Source organism: Pristiophorus japonicus, chromosome 9 (genome assembly GCF_044704955.1).
Source record: "Pristiophorus japonicus isolate sPriJap1 chromosome 9, sPriJap1.hap1, whole genome shotgun sequence".
NCBI classification, from domain to species: domain Eukaryota; kingdom Metazoa; phylum Chordata; class Chondrichthyes; family Pristiophoridae; genus Pristiophorus; species Pristiophorus japonicus.
In genome coordinates, this window is record NC_091985.1 from 29,507,022 (window position 1) to 29,524,528 (window position 17,507).

Genomic DNA, 17,507 nt, shown 5'->3' on the forward strand with positions numbered 1-17,507 from the left:
CCTTCCTCAGATTAGGAGACCAAAACTGAACACAATATTCCAGGTGAGGCCTCACCAAGGCCCTGTACAACTGCAGTAAGACCTCCCTGCTCCGATACTCAAATCCCTTAGCTATGAAGGCCAACATACCACTTACCTTCTTCACCGCCTGCTGTACCTGCATGCCAACTTTCAATGGCTGATTTACCATGACACCCAGGTCTCGTTGCACCTCCCCTTTTCCTAATCTGCCGCCATTCAGATAATATTCTGCCTTCGTGTTTTTGCCCCCAAAGTGGATAACCACACATTTATCCATGTTATACTGCATCTGCCATGCATTTGCCCACTCACCTAACCTATCCAAGTCACCCTGCAGACTCTTAGCGTCCTCCTCACAGCTCACACCGCCACCCAGCTTAGTGTCATCTGCAAATTTGGAGATATTACACTCAATTCCTTCATCTAAATCATTAATGTATATTGTAAAGAGCTGGGGTCCCAGCACTGAGCCCTGCGGCACCCCACTAGTCACTGCCTGCCATTCTGAAAAGCACCCGTTTATCCCGACTCTCTGCTTCCTGTCTGCTAAACAGTTCTCTATCCATGTCAGTACATTACCCCCAATTCCATGTGCTTTAATTTTGCACACCAATCTCTTGTGTGGGACCTTGTCAAAAGCCTTTTGAAAGTCCAAATACACCACATCCACTGGTTCTTCCTTGTCCACTGGTTCTCCCTTGTCCACTCTACTAGTTACATCCTCAAAAAATTCCAGAAGATTTGTCAAGCATGATTTAATTTCATAAATCCATGCTGACTTGGACCGATCCTGTCACTGCTTTCCAAATGCGCTGCTATTTCATCTTTAATAATTAATTCCAACATTTTCCCCACTACTGATGTCAGGCTAACCGGTCTAAAATTACCCGTTTTCTCTCTCCCTCCTTTTTTAAAAAGTGCTGTTACATTAGCTACCCTCCAGTCCATAGGAACTGATCCAGAGTCGATAGACTGTTAGAAAATGATCACCAACGCATCCACTATTTCTAGGGCCACTTCCTTAAGTACTATGGGATGCAGACTATCGAGCCCCGGGGATTTATCGGCCTTCAATCCCATCAATTTCCCTAACACAATTTCCCACATAATAAGGATTTCTTCAGTTCCTCCTTCTAACTCGATCCTCGCTCCCCTAGTATTTCCGGAAGGTTATTTGTGTCTTCCTTTGTGAAGACAGAATCAAAGTATTTGTTCAACTGGTCTGCCATTTCTTTGTTCTCCATTATAAAATTACCTGAATCTGACTGCAAGGGACCTACATTTGTCTTCACTAATCTTTTTCTCTTCATATAGCTATAGAAGCTTTTGCTGTCAGTTTTTATGTTCCCAGCAAGCTTCCTCTCATACTCTATTTTCCCCCTCCTAATTAAACCCTTTGTCCTCCTCTGCTGAATTCTAAATTTCTCTGTCTTCAGGTTTGCTGCTTTTTCTGGCCAATTTATATGTCTTTTCCTTGGATTTAACACTATCCTTAATTTCCCTTGTTAGCCACGGTTGAGCCACCTTCCCCGTTTTATTTTTACTCCAGACAGGGATGTATAATTGTTGAAGTTCATCCATGTGATCTTTAAATGTTTGCCATTGCCTATCCACCGTCAACCCTTTAAGTATCATTTGCCAGTCTATTCTAGCCAATTCACGTCTCATACCATCGAAGTTACCTTTCCTTAAGTTTAGGATCCTAGTCTCTGAATTAACTGTGTCACTCTCCATCTTAATAAAGAATTCTACCATATTATGGTCACTCTTCCCCAAGGGGCCTCGCACAACAAGATTGCTAATTAGTCCTTTCTCATTATACATCACCCAGTCTAGGATGGCCAGCCCTCTAGTTGGTTCTTCGACATATTGGTCTAGAAAACCATCCCTAATACACTCCAGGAAATCCTCTTCCACCGTATTGCTACCAGTTTGGTTAGCCCAATCTATATGTAGATTAAAGTTGCCCATGATAACTGCTGTACCTTTATTACACTAGTGACTTTGTGGCGGAGGGCGGCAGTGTTGTTATATATGTAAACGTGTATTTACTCTGTACAGCCACCAGGGGGCTCATCCCCTGGAGTCCCAAGAGATCCTATAATCCCTTGGGAGCACAGGTATTTAAGGAGGCCCCACAGGTTGGAGAGGCACTCTGGAGACCTGCAATAAAAGACTAAGGTCACACTTTACTTTGAGCTCAGTGTTCAGTCTGACTCTTTCTCCATACAAAGCAGCTCTCAGTTACAATTTCTTTGTAGAAACGCAGCCTTCTCACACAGTCTGCATCACTCAGGTGCCGGTATGAACGCCTGTCTCGATATACCTGATGTGGGTAAGGTCTCCTGCCAATCATCGTACGTGCTCTGAGGTTCCTCATGCGATGACGTTGAATCAATTGTCTCCTCCGCAGCACCATCATGCAGAAGGCTTGCACAAGGTATGGCACTGTCAGTATTGCCCCCATGATTAAATTGTACCTTTGCAGGATGCTCAAAATTGTACTGTTGCAAGAGCTCAAAAGTGTAACTTTGCAAGAAGCTCAAAACGGCAGGCAAGATAAGGTCCTTTGTTCTCTCTTTCCCCAAGGTCGACGCCCTAGTCTGGACCGCACCCAGGTCTGAGCATGCGCAATGATCAGGAAACCCCCTCCCCCACCACCCCACCCCCAGGTCTTCACTTGATGCGTAGTGGCATAGTATAAGGCTTTTCATGCCTTCAGTTTGCCTTCCACACACCCCCACCACCGGGTTTCTTTTCAAGCCGAGCCCATGTCCGCGGGAGGGACCGATTTTGCCGGCCGACGCACCGACCCTTGAGCCCGGTTTGGAAACAGTCAGTGGTGGCATGGTACTTTAAAAAAAAATCAAAACTTAAAGAATTCCATGAAACTTCCATTTTCTACGTTTTAAGTTTGAAAAATTTAAGTTTGATGATGCATATTTAAGCTTGACTCCCTCCAAAACTTCGTTTAAAAATAATGCCGTCTTTCTGCGCCGATTTTTTAATGTGCCCAGAAGGTTTTTCGGGAGTGGTCACATATGCCGTTCAAGGAAAAATGTAAGTTGTCCAAACTTGCATAATTGTGAAAAACTTGTGCAGACATCAGGTTATGCCCCCTATGACGCAAAAAAAACCTAAAAAGACTGGCGCACAATCTTTGGGGAAACGTGAATTTTTAAATTTAGGACAAAAAAAGCGGCGCGCGCCAAAAAAAAGGCGCAAATCACTAGGGAAAATTGAGCCCATAGATAGTAAAACTTCTTTGGGCTGAAATTACCCCTAGCTGTAATGAGGCGGTAAAGCCTTTCCAACCAGGGGCAGGCGGATGGTGCGACCCATCAGCAATTGCCCCCGGGGCCAGGGGCGGTGGATCCGTTGTCGGCCGTGCGCCAATTACCCCTTTTCTGCCCTGCGGGGGAAATTGAAGGGGAGGGACATTACATAAGAACATAAGAATTAGGAACAGGAGTAGGCCATCTTGCCCCTCGAGCCTGCTCCGCCATTCAACAAGATCATGGCTGATCTGGCCGTGGACTCAGCTCCACTTACCTGCCCGCTCCCCATAACCCTTAATTCTCTTATTGGTTAAAAATCTATCTATCTGTGATTTGAATACATTCAATGAGCTAGCCTCAACTGCTTCCTTGGGCAGAGAATTCCACAGATTCACAACCCTCTGGGAGAAGAAATTCCTTCTCAACTCGGTTTTAAATTGGCTCTCCCGTATTTTGAGGCTGTGTCCCCTAGTTCTAGTCTCCCGACCAGTGGAAACAACCTCTCTGCCTCTATCTTGTCTATCCCTTTCATTATTTTAAATGTTTCTACAAGATCACCCCTCATCCTTCTGAACTCCAACGAGTAAAGACCCAGTCTACTCAATCGATCATCAGAAGGTAACCCTCTCATCTCTGGAATCAGCCTAGTGAATCATCTCTGTACCCCCTCCAAAGCTAGTATATCTTTCCTGAAGTAAGGTGACCAAAACTACACTCTGTCCCCTCTTCCAGATCATCTATGTATATCGTAAACAGTTGTGGTCCCAGCACCGATCCCTGTGGCACACTACTAACCACCGATTTCCAACCCGAAAAGGACCCATTTATCCCGACTATTGCTATGCATCAGCTGACACCACCCACATTTCGCCCCGCCCCCGACTCGCTTCCGCCCCTCTGCAGCCCCCAACACCGCCCAGTTGATATTTAAAGACAAAAGTGGGCAATTTCAATCCATTCCCCGCCCCATCAGTACTGGCGGTAATTCAAATTATCCGCCGCAATTTCGGCTCACATGTGTTGCCAATTTTACCTTGGTTTCGTCAATACTAAGGTGATGTAATTAGTTTTTCTTCCCAAGAAATGTTAAAACATCAAGTTGCTGAGATACCATTACTCTATATGCCCAGGCCTATGATTAAGCAGCAGCAGTAGCCCAGACAGTAGGCCTACCATTGCCTTCCAGCCAGAGTTCCTTGCCCACAGTATCTCTTCCATCCAACCATGTTGCAGCAGCATTTGGATTCACTTGGATTGGCTAAGCCTAAGTCTCTGCATTTAGCAGAAGACTGACAAAAAGAATAAGAGGCCCGACCTTCTGCTGTCTCCATACCCAAGCACAACCTGCACGATCTCCAGGCCCAGGGCATGAAGCTGCCACTTATTTCTACCCAGGGAGCCAGACAAGATTATTTCCGGGGCTATCAGAGTCTGACTTGAAAGCTCTATGGTAGTTAAGAGGAAAATGAGAAAGAGAGAACAAAAGAAAAAGAAAGAAATGGATGGGAACAGTGTAAGGCTGTGCAGAGATGGAGGGATAAACCAGAATTGTGGCCCTTACTGGCCTGGTACTTCAGAGCTGGACTTGCCTGGCTGAGTAACATGGCGGGCACCAATGGTGTGGGTGCCTGCCATGCTCTCTGACCCAGCGAATTTTGACAGGGTCAGTGGTGGGGGTCCCAGCACTTAAACCAGATGCAACACACCCAACAACGGATTTTCAGGGCCTATATCCTAAAAAAAAGTGTAAACATTTACATTCATTGGGTATATTGTACTTTTTCTTTTTGCATCATTATCTTAACTACTCGATTCCGTGGACATGTTTCACTCCCTACGGGATCCACTCTTCCAATCTGTACAATGTTCCATTTGTTTAGTTCTCTTCCCCCATGAAAAACATAGTTCTGTCAATTTAAGCACCTATGGGTGTTTTCCACTATGCATGTTCAGGGCAGAGCAACATCACACGAATTTCTACATTTACAACATGTTGCATGACTTGCACAAGCTAGTTAGTTTCAATACAGTGCAGATTACTGAGTTTTTAAGAATAGGTGTGAATTAAAAACTATTGTCACACTTTAGTGATGTACACTGAAAAGGCAGAGAAATTAAACAAATACTCTGTGTCTGTTGGAAGAAAACGCAAAAAACATCCCAGAAATAATGGAGAATGAGGAACTGAAAGAAATTAGTATTATGGTTAATAAAAAATACTGGAGAAATTAATGAGACTGAAAGCCGATAAATCCCCTGGACCTGATGGGTTACATCCTAAGGTTTTGAAAGATGTGACTATAGAACAGTGGATGCATCTTCCAAAATTCCATAGATTCTAGAACGGTTCCCACGGATTGGAAGGTAGCAAATGTAACCCTGCTATTTAAGAAAGAAGGGAGGGAGAAAACAGGGAACTACAGACCACTTAGCCTGACATCAGTAGCAGGGAAAATGTGAGAATCTATTATTAAGAACGTGGTAATAGGGCACTTCAAAAATAATAATAGGATTGGGCAGAGTCAATGCGGATTTATGAAAGGGAATTTGTGTTTGACAAATCTGTTAAGAGTTTTTTGAGGTTGTAACTAGCAGAATAGATACGGGGGAACCAGTGGATGTGGTGTATTTGGATTTTCAGAAGGCATTCGCTAAGTTGCCACACAAGAGGTTATTAAACAAAATTAGTGCTCATGAGATTGGGGGTAATATACTAGCATGGATTGAGGATTGGTTAATGGACAAAGAACAGAGTAGGAATAAATGGGTCATTTTCTGCTTGGCAGATTGTAAGTAGTGGGGTACCGCAAGGATCAGTGCTGGGCCCCAACTATTCACAATCTGTATCAATTATTTGGATGAGGAGACAAATGTGATATATCCAAGTTTGCTGATGATACAAAGCTAGGTGGGAATGTAAATTGTGAGGAGGATGCAAAGAGGCTTCAAGGGGATGTAGACAGGCTAAATGAGTGGGCAAGCACACAGGCAAATGGAATATAATGTGGAGAAATGTGGTTATCCACTTTGGTAGGAAAAATAGAAAAGCAAGGTATTGTTTAAATGGTGAGAGATTGGAAAATGTTGGTGTTCAGAGGGACCTTGGTGTCCTTGTACATGAAGCACTGAAAGTTAACTTGCAGGTACAGCAAGCAAGTATGAGAGCAAATGGTATGTTGGCCTTTATTACAAGAGGATTTGAGTATAAGAATAAAAGGGGCCGAAATTTCCCCTTTTATTAAGGCCCATTATTAAGGCTATTCCGCTCAGTGGCAGGCGGAGGGTGTGCCCCGTCTTTCCCGGCCCACCTGGCATGCCGATCCCTTACCACCAGGCATCGACACTTTTTGTGCCCTACAGGGGGAATTGCCCCGCGGGAGTGTGGTTGGCGCTCCCGACAGATTTGTGGGGCGCAAAGCTGTCGGTAGCTGGGTGCTGCAGCCGCCCTTAAAGTGGAGGGCGGACCGCCGCGGCCGCCATTTTGTTCTAATTGTTGGCCGACTCCTGAGGTGGCCCGACAATAGCGGCAGATAGTTTGGCCACCAACAGGCAGCCCTGCACCCTAATTTCGGCCCCAAGGTGTCTTACTGCAAATATATAGGGCCCTAGTGAGACCACACCTGGAGTATTGAGTACAGTTTTGGTCTCCTTAACCACTTGCCATAGAGGAAGTGCAACAAAGGTTCATCAGATTGATTCCTGGGATGGGGGGATTGTCCCATGAGGGGAGATTGATTAGATTAGGCCTATATTCTCCAGAGTTTAGAAGAATGAGAGGTGATCTCATTGAAACATACAGCATTCATACAGGGCTTGACAGGGTAGATGCAGGGAGGATGTTTCCCCTGGCTGGGGAGTCTAGAACCAGGGATCACAGTCTCAAAATAAGAGGTCGGCCATTTAGGACTGAGATGAGGAGAAATTTCTTTGCTCAAAAGGGTGTCTTGGAATTCTCTACCCTTGAGGATTGTAGATGCTGAGTCTTTGAGTAAATTCAAGACAGAGATCGATAGCGATTTGGATATTAAGGGAATCAAGGGATAAGGAGACAGTGCAGGAAAGTGGAGTTGAGGTCGAAGATCAGCCACGATCTTATTGAATGGTGGAGCAGGCTCAAGTGGCCGAATAGCCAACTCCTGCTCCTATTTGTTCTTATGGAAGCAGTGACCTAACTTCAAATTCAGTAACATTTTAAAAATAAATTCTGACTCTTTCCTGCTGTAATTGTTTTTCTGCCTGTGTGCCGCTCTTGAATCCCTTTGGACTGTCTCTTTCTGTCTTTGTTGGCATTATATTCATTGTTCTCTATCTTTTGCTATACTTCACTGTCACATACATGTTTAGGGACTGGTTTTAGTGCATTGGACACTATAGGCACAGGGAGCCAGTACCTGGGAATAAGTTGTGGGCCAAGGCCTGGGAGGTAGAGTTTGGGATTGGAAGATTATTAAGGGGAAGTTATGTTTTGACAAATTTGCTGGAATTCTTTGCAGATGTAACGAACAGGGTGGATAAAGGGGAACCAGTGGATGAGTGTATTTGGACTTCCAGAAGGCATTTGACAAGGTGCCACATGAAAGGTTACTGCACAAGTTAAAGGTTCACGGGGTTGAGGATAATATATTAGCATGGATAGAAGATTGGTTAACGAACAGAAAACAGAGAGTAGGGATAAATGGTTCATTCTCGGGTTGGCAATCAGTAACCAGTGGGGTGCCACAGGGATCAGTGCTGGGACCTCAACTATTTACAATCTATATTGATGACTTGGATGAAGGGACTGAGTGTAACTTGGCCAAGTTTGCCGACGATACAAAGATGGGAGCAAAAGCAATGTGCGGAGAGAACACAAAAAATCTGCAAAAGGACATAGACAAGCTAAGTGAGCGGGCAAAAATTTGGTAGATGGAGTACAATGTTGGGAAGTGTGAGGTCATGCACTTTGGCAGGAAAAACCAAAGAGCAAGTTATTATTTAAATGGAGAAAGATTGCAAAGTGCTGCAGTACAGCGGGACCCGGGGGTACTGGTGCATGGAACACAAAAGGTTAGTATGCAAGTACAGCAAGTGATCAAGAAGGCCAATGGAATCTTGACCTTTATTGCAAAGGGATGGAGTATAAAAGCAGGGAAGTCTTGCTACAGTTGTACAGGGTATTGGTGAGGCCACACCTGGAACACTGCATGCAGTTTTGATTTCCATATTTATGAAAGGATATATTTGCTTTGGAGGCAGTACAGAGAAGGTTCACTAGGTTGATTCCAGAGATGAGGGGGTTGACTTATGAGGAAAGGTTGAGGAGGTTGGGCCTCTACTCATTGGAGTTCAGAAGAATGAGAGGTGATCTAATCAAAATGTATAAGATAATGAGGGGGATTGACAAGGTGGATGCAGAGAGGATATTTCCACTGATAGAGGAGACTAGAACTAGGGGGCATAATCTTAGAATAAGGGGCCGGCCATTTAAAACTGAGATGAGGATAAATTTCTTCTCTCAGAGTTGTGGATCTGTGAAATTTGCTGCCTCAGAGAACTGTGGAAGTTGGAACATTGAATAAATTTAAGACAGAAACAGACAGTTTCTTAAACGATAAGGGAATAAGGGGTTATGGAGAGCGGGCAGGGAAGTGGACTGAGTCCATGATCGGATCAGCCACGATCGTATTAAATGGCGGAGTAGACTCGAGGGGCCGTATGGCCTACTCCTGCTCCTATTTCTTATGTTCTTATGTAACTTGCCTGAGAGTATTGGGGGGCATAGAAAGGACCAATGAGCACTCAGTGATTGAGGCTGGGAGTTGGGAGGCTTGGGGGCCAATAATGTGGCAGGGGGCAGGGTGGAGAGAGATTGGTGTTTGGCAGCATTGGGAAAGTGGCTGGGGACTTGCAACATTGACAAAGTAGAATTATGTCTTGGCAGCACAGGGCAGGAAGGCAGCTGGAGACTGGGGCAGAGGATACAGATGCACCCAACCCAATGTGTGGATAGAGTGTGGTAGGAGAATTCAGGGGAAATGCTATCAGTAAGATAGACAGAGCAGCTGTGGCCACCTGCACAAGAACTTGCAGGTGGACTTTGGAATATGTGACCTGACAGTCCTGGGAATGGCTGGGTATGGGGATATTCGAGGGAAGGGGAAGGGCCTGTGCCACTGACAGTGTTCAGACTGAGGGCAGGACTGACATGACTGGGGTGCGGAGGCTGGTAACCACTCATGGAAGGGAAGTACTTGGGGGGGGGGGAAAGGTATTAGGAGCATTCGGAGAAGGGATTTATGGTGCCTGGCAGCATTGGGGAGGTGTCCGGGGACTTGGCAGCATTGACAGAGTGGAATAAGCAGCTAGATTTTCACCACCATTCTGTGCCGTTTTTTTGGCCTACGCTGTTTTTGGAGCAGACGAAAATCTGCAAGTTTCGCCAAAGCTTCTGTGCCATTCTAAAGTAGGTACGTCCAATTTTTTTAGTTCCCAATTCTTTGACGGAACATAGGAACATAAGAAATAGGAGCAGGAGTAGGCCATTTGGCCCCTCGAGCCAGCTCCGCCATTCAATAAGATCATGGCTGATCTGATCATGGACTCAGTTCCACTTCCCTGCCCGCTTCCCACAACTATTCCCTTATCGCTCAAAAATTTGTTTATCTCCGCCTTAAATATATTCAATGAAAACAGCTCTCTGGGGCAGAGAATTCCATAGATTTACAACCCTCCGAGAGAAGAAATTTCTCCTCATCTCAGTTTTAAATGGGCGGCCCCTTGTTCTAAGACTATGTCCCCTAGTTTTAGTTTCCCCTATGAGTGGAAATATCCTCTCTGCATCCATCTTGTCGAGCCCCCTCATTATCTTATATATTTCGATAAGATCACCTCTCATTCTTCTGAACTCCAATGTGTATAGGCCCAATCTACTCAACCTATTCTCATAAGTCAGCCCCCTCATCTCCGGAATGAACCTAGTGAACCTTCTCTGAACAGCCTCCAATGCAAGTATATTCTTCCTTAAATATGGAGACCAAAACTGCACGCAGGACTCCAGTTGTGGCCTTACCAATACCCTGTTCAGTTGAAGCAGGACTTCTCTGCTTTTATACTCTATTCCCCTTGCAATAAAGGCCAACATTCCATTTGCCTTCCTGATTACTTGCTGTACCTACATACTAACATTTTGTGTTTCATGCACAGGTCTCTCTGTACTGCAGCACTTTGCAATTTTTCTCCATTTATTTTATAATTTGCTTTTCTATTATTTCTGCCAAAGTGGATAATCTCACATTTTCCCACATTATACTCCATCTGCCAATTTTTTGCCCACTCATTTAGCCTGTCTATATCCTTTTGCAGATATTTTGTGTCCTCCTCACAATTTGCTTTCCCACCCATCTTTGTATCACTAACAAACTTGGCTACATTACACTCGGTCCCTTCATCCAAGTCATTAATATAGATTGTAAATAGTTGAGGACCCAGCACCGGTTCCTGTGGCACCCCACTAGTCACTGTTTGCCAGCCAGAAAATGACCCATTTATCCCGACTCTCTGTTTTCTGTTAGTTAACCAATCCTCTATCCATGCTAATATATTACTCCCAACCCTGCGAGCTTTTATCTTATGCAGTAACCTTTGTTATTGAATGCCTTCTGGAAATCTAAATATACTACATCCACTGGTTCCCCCTTATCCACCCTGCTTGTTGCATCCTCAAAGAACTCCAGCAAATTTGTCAAACATGATTTCCCTTTCATAAAACCATGCTGGCTGCGCCATTTCTGGCCATTTAAGTGAGTTTGGCCATGTACGATTTTTTCTAAAACGGCGCACTGCACCCTTCTGAAAAACTGTACCTACACTTAAGAAAATCGGCGCAGATAAGAGAAGATCATCAGAGAGAAGACGCCATTGTTTCAGCAGAGCGCCGGGGGCAGGCGGTGGGGGTGGGGTCCTTTTGGTCAGGGATAGCAGCGGCATCAGTTTCAGTTTCCAACCTCAGCCCTTCGTCAGTTAGCCTCAGACCTTCAGACCGTCCCTCATTACCCTGGCAACATCAGTTTTTGGCGCAGACCTTAAGCTTCACCCACAGAGCTTAAGGCCAATCTGCGCCGCTCCAAATTCAAAGTTAATTCCGGCGAAACTTGGAACTTTTTTTTGGCGCAGTCGGGCCACTAAAAAAATCGGATGTACCTCTTCAACTGCGGCAAAAAATCGTCCATGTGGAAAATTGAGCCCTCGGTCTGGGCAGCACAGGGCGGGACGGAAGCTTTGTTCTGGCAGCAATGTGGAAAAGGGCCGCAGCCTAACAGCCCTGGAGGTGACTGGAGGCAGCAAGCATTTGGATGGGGTACGAGTGATATTTATCATGACAGTACTCAGGGGTCTGATCTGGCATCACTGGAGGTGCTGGGCCTGATACCACGATGTGACAAGAGTTGTGAACCTGAGGGTTTTGAGTACTCGGGGAAAGGTGGTAGCGATCTTTTAGTAATTGCCTTCCTTGCAGAAGTCAGAGTACAGGATTGGGGCCTATCAGCACTGGATGGTGGCAGTGCCAGAGGCCGGCAGTGCTGGAAAGTGAAAGGGCTATGTCCTGACAGCACTGAGGAGGATTGGACTGTGGAAGCGCTTCAGGATGAGGACTTGTGTCCACTTTGACTTGAGGTGTTGTCTAATGCCCATTCTATAATGTGCTGGCTGAGCAGGAGCTTTACTTCTAGTTTGTGGCTCCTGACTTTAAGTTGGCAGAGTAGATATTGCAGATAAGTAAAGTTGTTCTGCATGAACTTCGGTCTTTATTTCTGAAATATCTATTGCCAAAATAAATAGTCAGGATGTGGAAAAGCCTGACTTCATTTATTTATTGCAGCAACGGGGAGTGAGATTTTGCCAGGCACAAGAATGGCAGTCTCCTAATTATCACAGGCTGCAAACACAGGCTACAAACTGAGCTGGAGAATACTCAGAGCCCAGGAAATATTAGCAGGAAAGCCCAAGTAAATGCTGCAAACACTGGAAACCAAGAAAAAGTGCCAGGCCCATGCAGAGCAAAGATGACAAAGTGGATCCTAAGGCAAAGTAAGCAAGTTATTGGCAAAGATTAGTGATTTCTTTGAGGATTTTGTATTGTATGCTTATGTTATATATTTAATTTTTAAACATTTAGGGGCCAAAATTGCCCTTCTCAAAATGGCTCATTAACGCTAATGGGGCGCTAAAGAGTGTTCGCTCGTGGGCAGGTGGCGGAAGCAACCAGCCTGGAATTGCCCCTTGAGATGGCAAGTGCCGTGCCCCATAATTTTCACCCCGGGCGCTGGTGCACACGCCTTATTGGCCTGCGCCAACCCCTTTGCACCCCACAGGGAAATTGCCCTATGGGAGCGTGGTTGGTGCGGGGCGATGGCACCGACAGCTTTGTGGGTCACAAAGCTGTGGTGGTTGGGGCAACTCATCCGCTCTTAAAGGGGAGTGCCATGCTAGCACCCCATGAGCGCCCCATTACTGCCCCCAACAATTTTTTTTTTTAAAAAAGAGGCCAATTCCAGGAGATTTAGCTGCCCGTCTCACTGGACGCTACATTTCCAGATTATCCGAAATGCACTTCCCAATACCGGGCGCGGGGCAATTTCGGCCCCTTAGTCAATTTTCTTCATTATGTAAAAAGTATTCTACAGTTACATAAAATTCATTCATAACATGGGTGAACATCCTATGGCCCCAGGACCACAAAGGACACCTGCCCCCAAAGTCCTGGCAATCATCCTTCAAAACCGGATAATTCAGTCCTATTTGTTCTTCGGTTTTTTATTTGCCAGCTTGTGCTGTTTGAATTTTGTGGGGCTGTAGGTCTGGAAAGGGATGCTTTTTAGCGCTATTGCCTCATTAATGGATATTAGTATCAGTAACTTAAAATATATACAAGTTAATGGGAGAACAGATTTAAACTTGATGGCCTGGACAAATGATAGTGTTTGAAAAATTGCGCAGCACCAAGTCTTCAATATAGCGGGCAAAAAGTGCACATTCATTATCAGCTGGAAGTGCGCCGCCTGTCATACTGGTATCGGCAATAAAATAGGCAATTAGGCCCGTGCCTGAAACAGGCATTAGTTGCTTTGCATATGCAAATAGCCCAACAGTTGTTTGAGACACCTGTGCAAAATTTGCTTGCCTTGAACACAGCCGATGCCGGGCCAGCTGCCTTGAGGAAAATGTTGTCTTCTTGCGACCTAACCAGCAGTCCTTAAAAGGGTCAGCTATAGGGCGCCGCCAAAAAGGTAAGTTTGTAAATCAAATACCTGAATGTGAAACCTCATGTTAAAACTGCAGGCCGCTGCAGGCTTCTGTTCGCCCTCCTCCTCATATCCGCCCTGACCCAGCTCCCAATCGATGCCTCGACTCCTATTTCAATCACTCCCACTCTGTCCCGTCCCAGTTGTCTGATGGACCCTCTTCTGGTCACCCCTCCTGGTTGCCCTCCTTTTCCTGCTCACCCCTTCTCCCAATCCCGATCTCCCACCCTTTCCCAGCCGCCCTTCTGATGATCGCATCCTGTAGCTTTTTAATGGCCTATCTGGGAGCCACTTCCAGCGACGCAGTGGTCCTAAATTCTAAGCCTCTTCATCAGAGAGCTGCCTGGGGATGCCCAGCAGGTGTCCGCAGCTCACCAGTCATATTTAAATGCACCCGAGACCCAGTATCAGGTGGGCCCGTAGCGGCACCAATGTTGAGATGCAGGGATCATTCCCTACACCCAGTTTGCGCCGATATGCTTGTACCTAGGCCTCTATGTGGGAATGAGGCTCATGGAAACAGAAACTTGGACAACTCTGATTTACATTATATAGTATCACGCACGAGTTCCATTACTTAGATTGGCTTTGTAACTGCTTAGTTATTCCATATACCATTCATGAAGTCCCAGATAGGCCATTAAAAAGCAACAGGATGCGATCAGCAGAAGGGCGGCTGGGAAAGGGTGGGAGATCGGGATTGGGAGAAGGGGTGAGCAGGAAAAGGAGGGCAACCAGGAGGGGTGACCAGAAGAGGGTCCATCAGACAACTGGGACGGGACAGGGTGGGAGTGATTGAAACGGGAGTCGAGGCATCGATTGGGAGCTGGGTCAGGGCGGATATGAGGAGGAGGGCGAATGTACGCTGATTTTACCTTTTATGTTGCTTTCCCCCCCACAGCCCAGTAGAGTCTGTGACAGCAGTTTACTGCTACAGATGGAAAACAGTATATTAAAAAATAGTATACATGTTCACCATAGGCGAAACATATTCAAATGAGGGCCATGTGAAAATCATTTTGCTGGTTAAATTCAGTGGGGATGTTTGAACTGCAAATTCAATGCAAAGTTCCATACACTGAGTTTCAGATATGTTTAAATACTCACTTTGTTTCTCTGTAATAAAGCTGTATAATTCTGGTACCAACTCAAAAGGCAAAAAAAAATGTGCTCAACAAAACCAGACTAAAAAACATGTGTGTTCAAAATGTATCTCTCTAAAAAAAATAATTAGTTTGCTGATCTCTGAAAAGCTGCATGTCACAATTTAAACTGTAGATAAGGGTGGAACATAACTCACACAATCTCAACCAGAAGCAATAATACATCACTAATACACTACTCATTTAAAGTGGCAACCTTCTGGTTCCAGTGTGCACATCAATCGCATCAATGTGTCCTCTCACAGTCTGCTAGTTTCTGTCAGCGACTGTTAGCAATTGTTTAATAAAAAGCCAAACAGAATGTGGGGTGAGCCAGACTGAATCCACTTGGGATCAGATTATCGAAAATCTCTTCGATCCTTCAAGCTTTACCCATTAGCGAAAAATACAACACACAGCACTGAAATAGAGTTGCCTTTTATTCGAGCCTGGTGTTCGGGAGACAGCTAAATAACATACTGCAATTAGGGGTACATTATTCCTGAAATCAAGTATTTGCTGCATCGGAATAAAAACGACATAAAAGGTAAAATGAGAATTCATTTCTACATAATAGTGAGGTTATTTATTCCAATGCATAATGTCAATGCCCTGGAGAGCAGTTATTACGTACTCTTATTAAATGGTTATACATTAAGCTCATTTAGAATTGCTAACCATACACTCATGCAGAAAATGCTTTCCCATCATCTGTACAGCCTAAAGAAATGGTATCTGTCACATATTTTCTCTGCTTTAGTCTGCTCTCCATGTAGTTAGTGTTCACTGGGCTAATGAATGTGATTGCTGTAAATGCCTATACTTACAGTATCTTCCTTTCACTGTTAATACAGTTTGTCACTGCTTTGAAATCCTCCTCAAAAACCTCCAGAACTGTGCGTTTGATCTTCCCCAAAATCCCTGACTGTTTCATGTTCGCCTCCTCCCCACCCCTCAACCCTCCCCACCTTGTAAAGCACTCAGAGACACTCCTTTACAAAAGGAAAGCCACGTAAACATAAGTTATTGTTACAATTGAACAAATTGTGCTAACCTTACAACTCCCAAGCCAAATTTCATGCAGGTATAATTTTTTTTTTAAAACGTTAAAAATTAATTTTCACACTTGCATGACAATCTGAAAAAACAAAACGTCAGGAAAATAATAAAATAATTGTCAGAATGTCACAGATGGGGTAAAAATAAGCAAATGCCGAACATAACCCCACAATAATCAGAACTAAGCGGCATACACAGAGATTCTGCATCATGACAACTGGCCAGTACATAGGGTTGCAGGCTACACCCCTACCAGTTCTTTCAGTGACTACACTTTGAAAGATAACTTTTGCTTCAAAATGTGGACAGTGTAAATATCTGTAAATAGTGTTCACATTTGTAAATAACAATTTACTAAAATAATTTCAGCAAACAATGCAACATCCTTGAATTATTTTTCTCAACAATTTATCCAATTATTTACACCAAATTATTTAAGCTAAATTATTTTATAAGCCAAAAAATAGGCATTGGTAGTGCTCACAAATAATTAATTTAAATATGAAATGGGGGCATGGTAAGTTTTAACATTTAAAGCAACATTTCAAATGAATATATTGAGGAAACTCAAAAGCATGCTGCTTAATATAAAATTTATTTGTAAGAAATTTGTCCTGTGCGTCACTTCAGTACAGCGATGAGTTTCGTTTCATTTATTTGCATAAAATATGCAAACAGTAGAAAGTAATTACTGAATCAATTTTATTTCATTCTGCATTACTGAAAACACAGAAAGCACTTGAGTACCTCCCATGTATTAACATGAAGCAGTTTTCAGCTCACTCCAGCTCATCTTGAAAGTATCTTTGAAGGTCAACATTTAAATTAATAGACAGGCTCCACTCTAACCAACACATATTTTAATAACTTGTTATGGAGTTAGTTTAAATTTCTATTTTCTGAACCATTATTTTTTACTTTAAATATTAACAGGAGTGCATGTACATTTTAGAGTGGCTGACTTGCATTTTTGCAGTTCATTCACAGATTGTTGGACAGGTGTGGAAATTTATAGCTTTTAAAAAAAAGCTGTGCAAATAGAAATCTGGTTCAGTGTTGTATGAAGCACATTTTGTTCAACAATAACAATTTACACTCATATAAGCAGGCCTCATGTAAAAAGAACATCTTGCAGCACTTAGGAGGGAAAGAAATGGACACTGAACAGAAAGTAAAACATTTAGAAAGTGGGTTGGGGAAAGATACCATACAAGGGAAACAGTTCTTCAGATCAGTGACTTATTGAAAAGCCCTCTGAAATGCATTTATACACTGCCGAGAGCAGTGGGATACCACTTTTTCACAGGATTACCTTCAACCACCGCAAGCTGCACAACAGGACCGGGTATCTCACTGTTGCTGTTACTCTTCTCTGTTCAAATTTTACTTAAAAAAACAGAGCCAAGTAAAAAGAAAACGATATTAAAAAGTCTTCAGATAACATTTGAAAACAAAATCCTCAAATAATATCAGATTTATTAAATTCAATTTCTCAGCTTGCCATAGGTTGAATCTGTCTCCGAAGAGTGCAACTATTCAGATATAATCGCCTGGTCACATGAGCACTTTGATATGAAGAGAGTCCTGCAGGCATCACAATTTACGTTTACCTCCAGATTGTCGTAGACTTCGAGGCCGACCAAGAACCATTTGGACCCATGCAGGACGTAAGACAGCTCAACTTAGTCTTCCACACTGCATGGTTCTGCAGGCACAAAACAGTGAAG

General features: G+C 44.0%; 1 protein-coding gene across 5 annotated transcripts in view; it reads right to left on the reverse strand.

Annotated features, from left to right (window-relative positions):
- Positions 1 to 17,507, reverse strand: part of sdccag8 (SHH signaling and ciliogenesis regulator sdccag8) — a 505,046-nt gene that overhangs the window by 190,496 nt on the left and 297,043 nt on the right. The gene's annotated exons all lie outside the window — the stretch shown is intronic.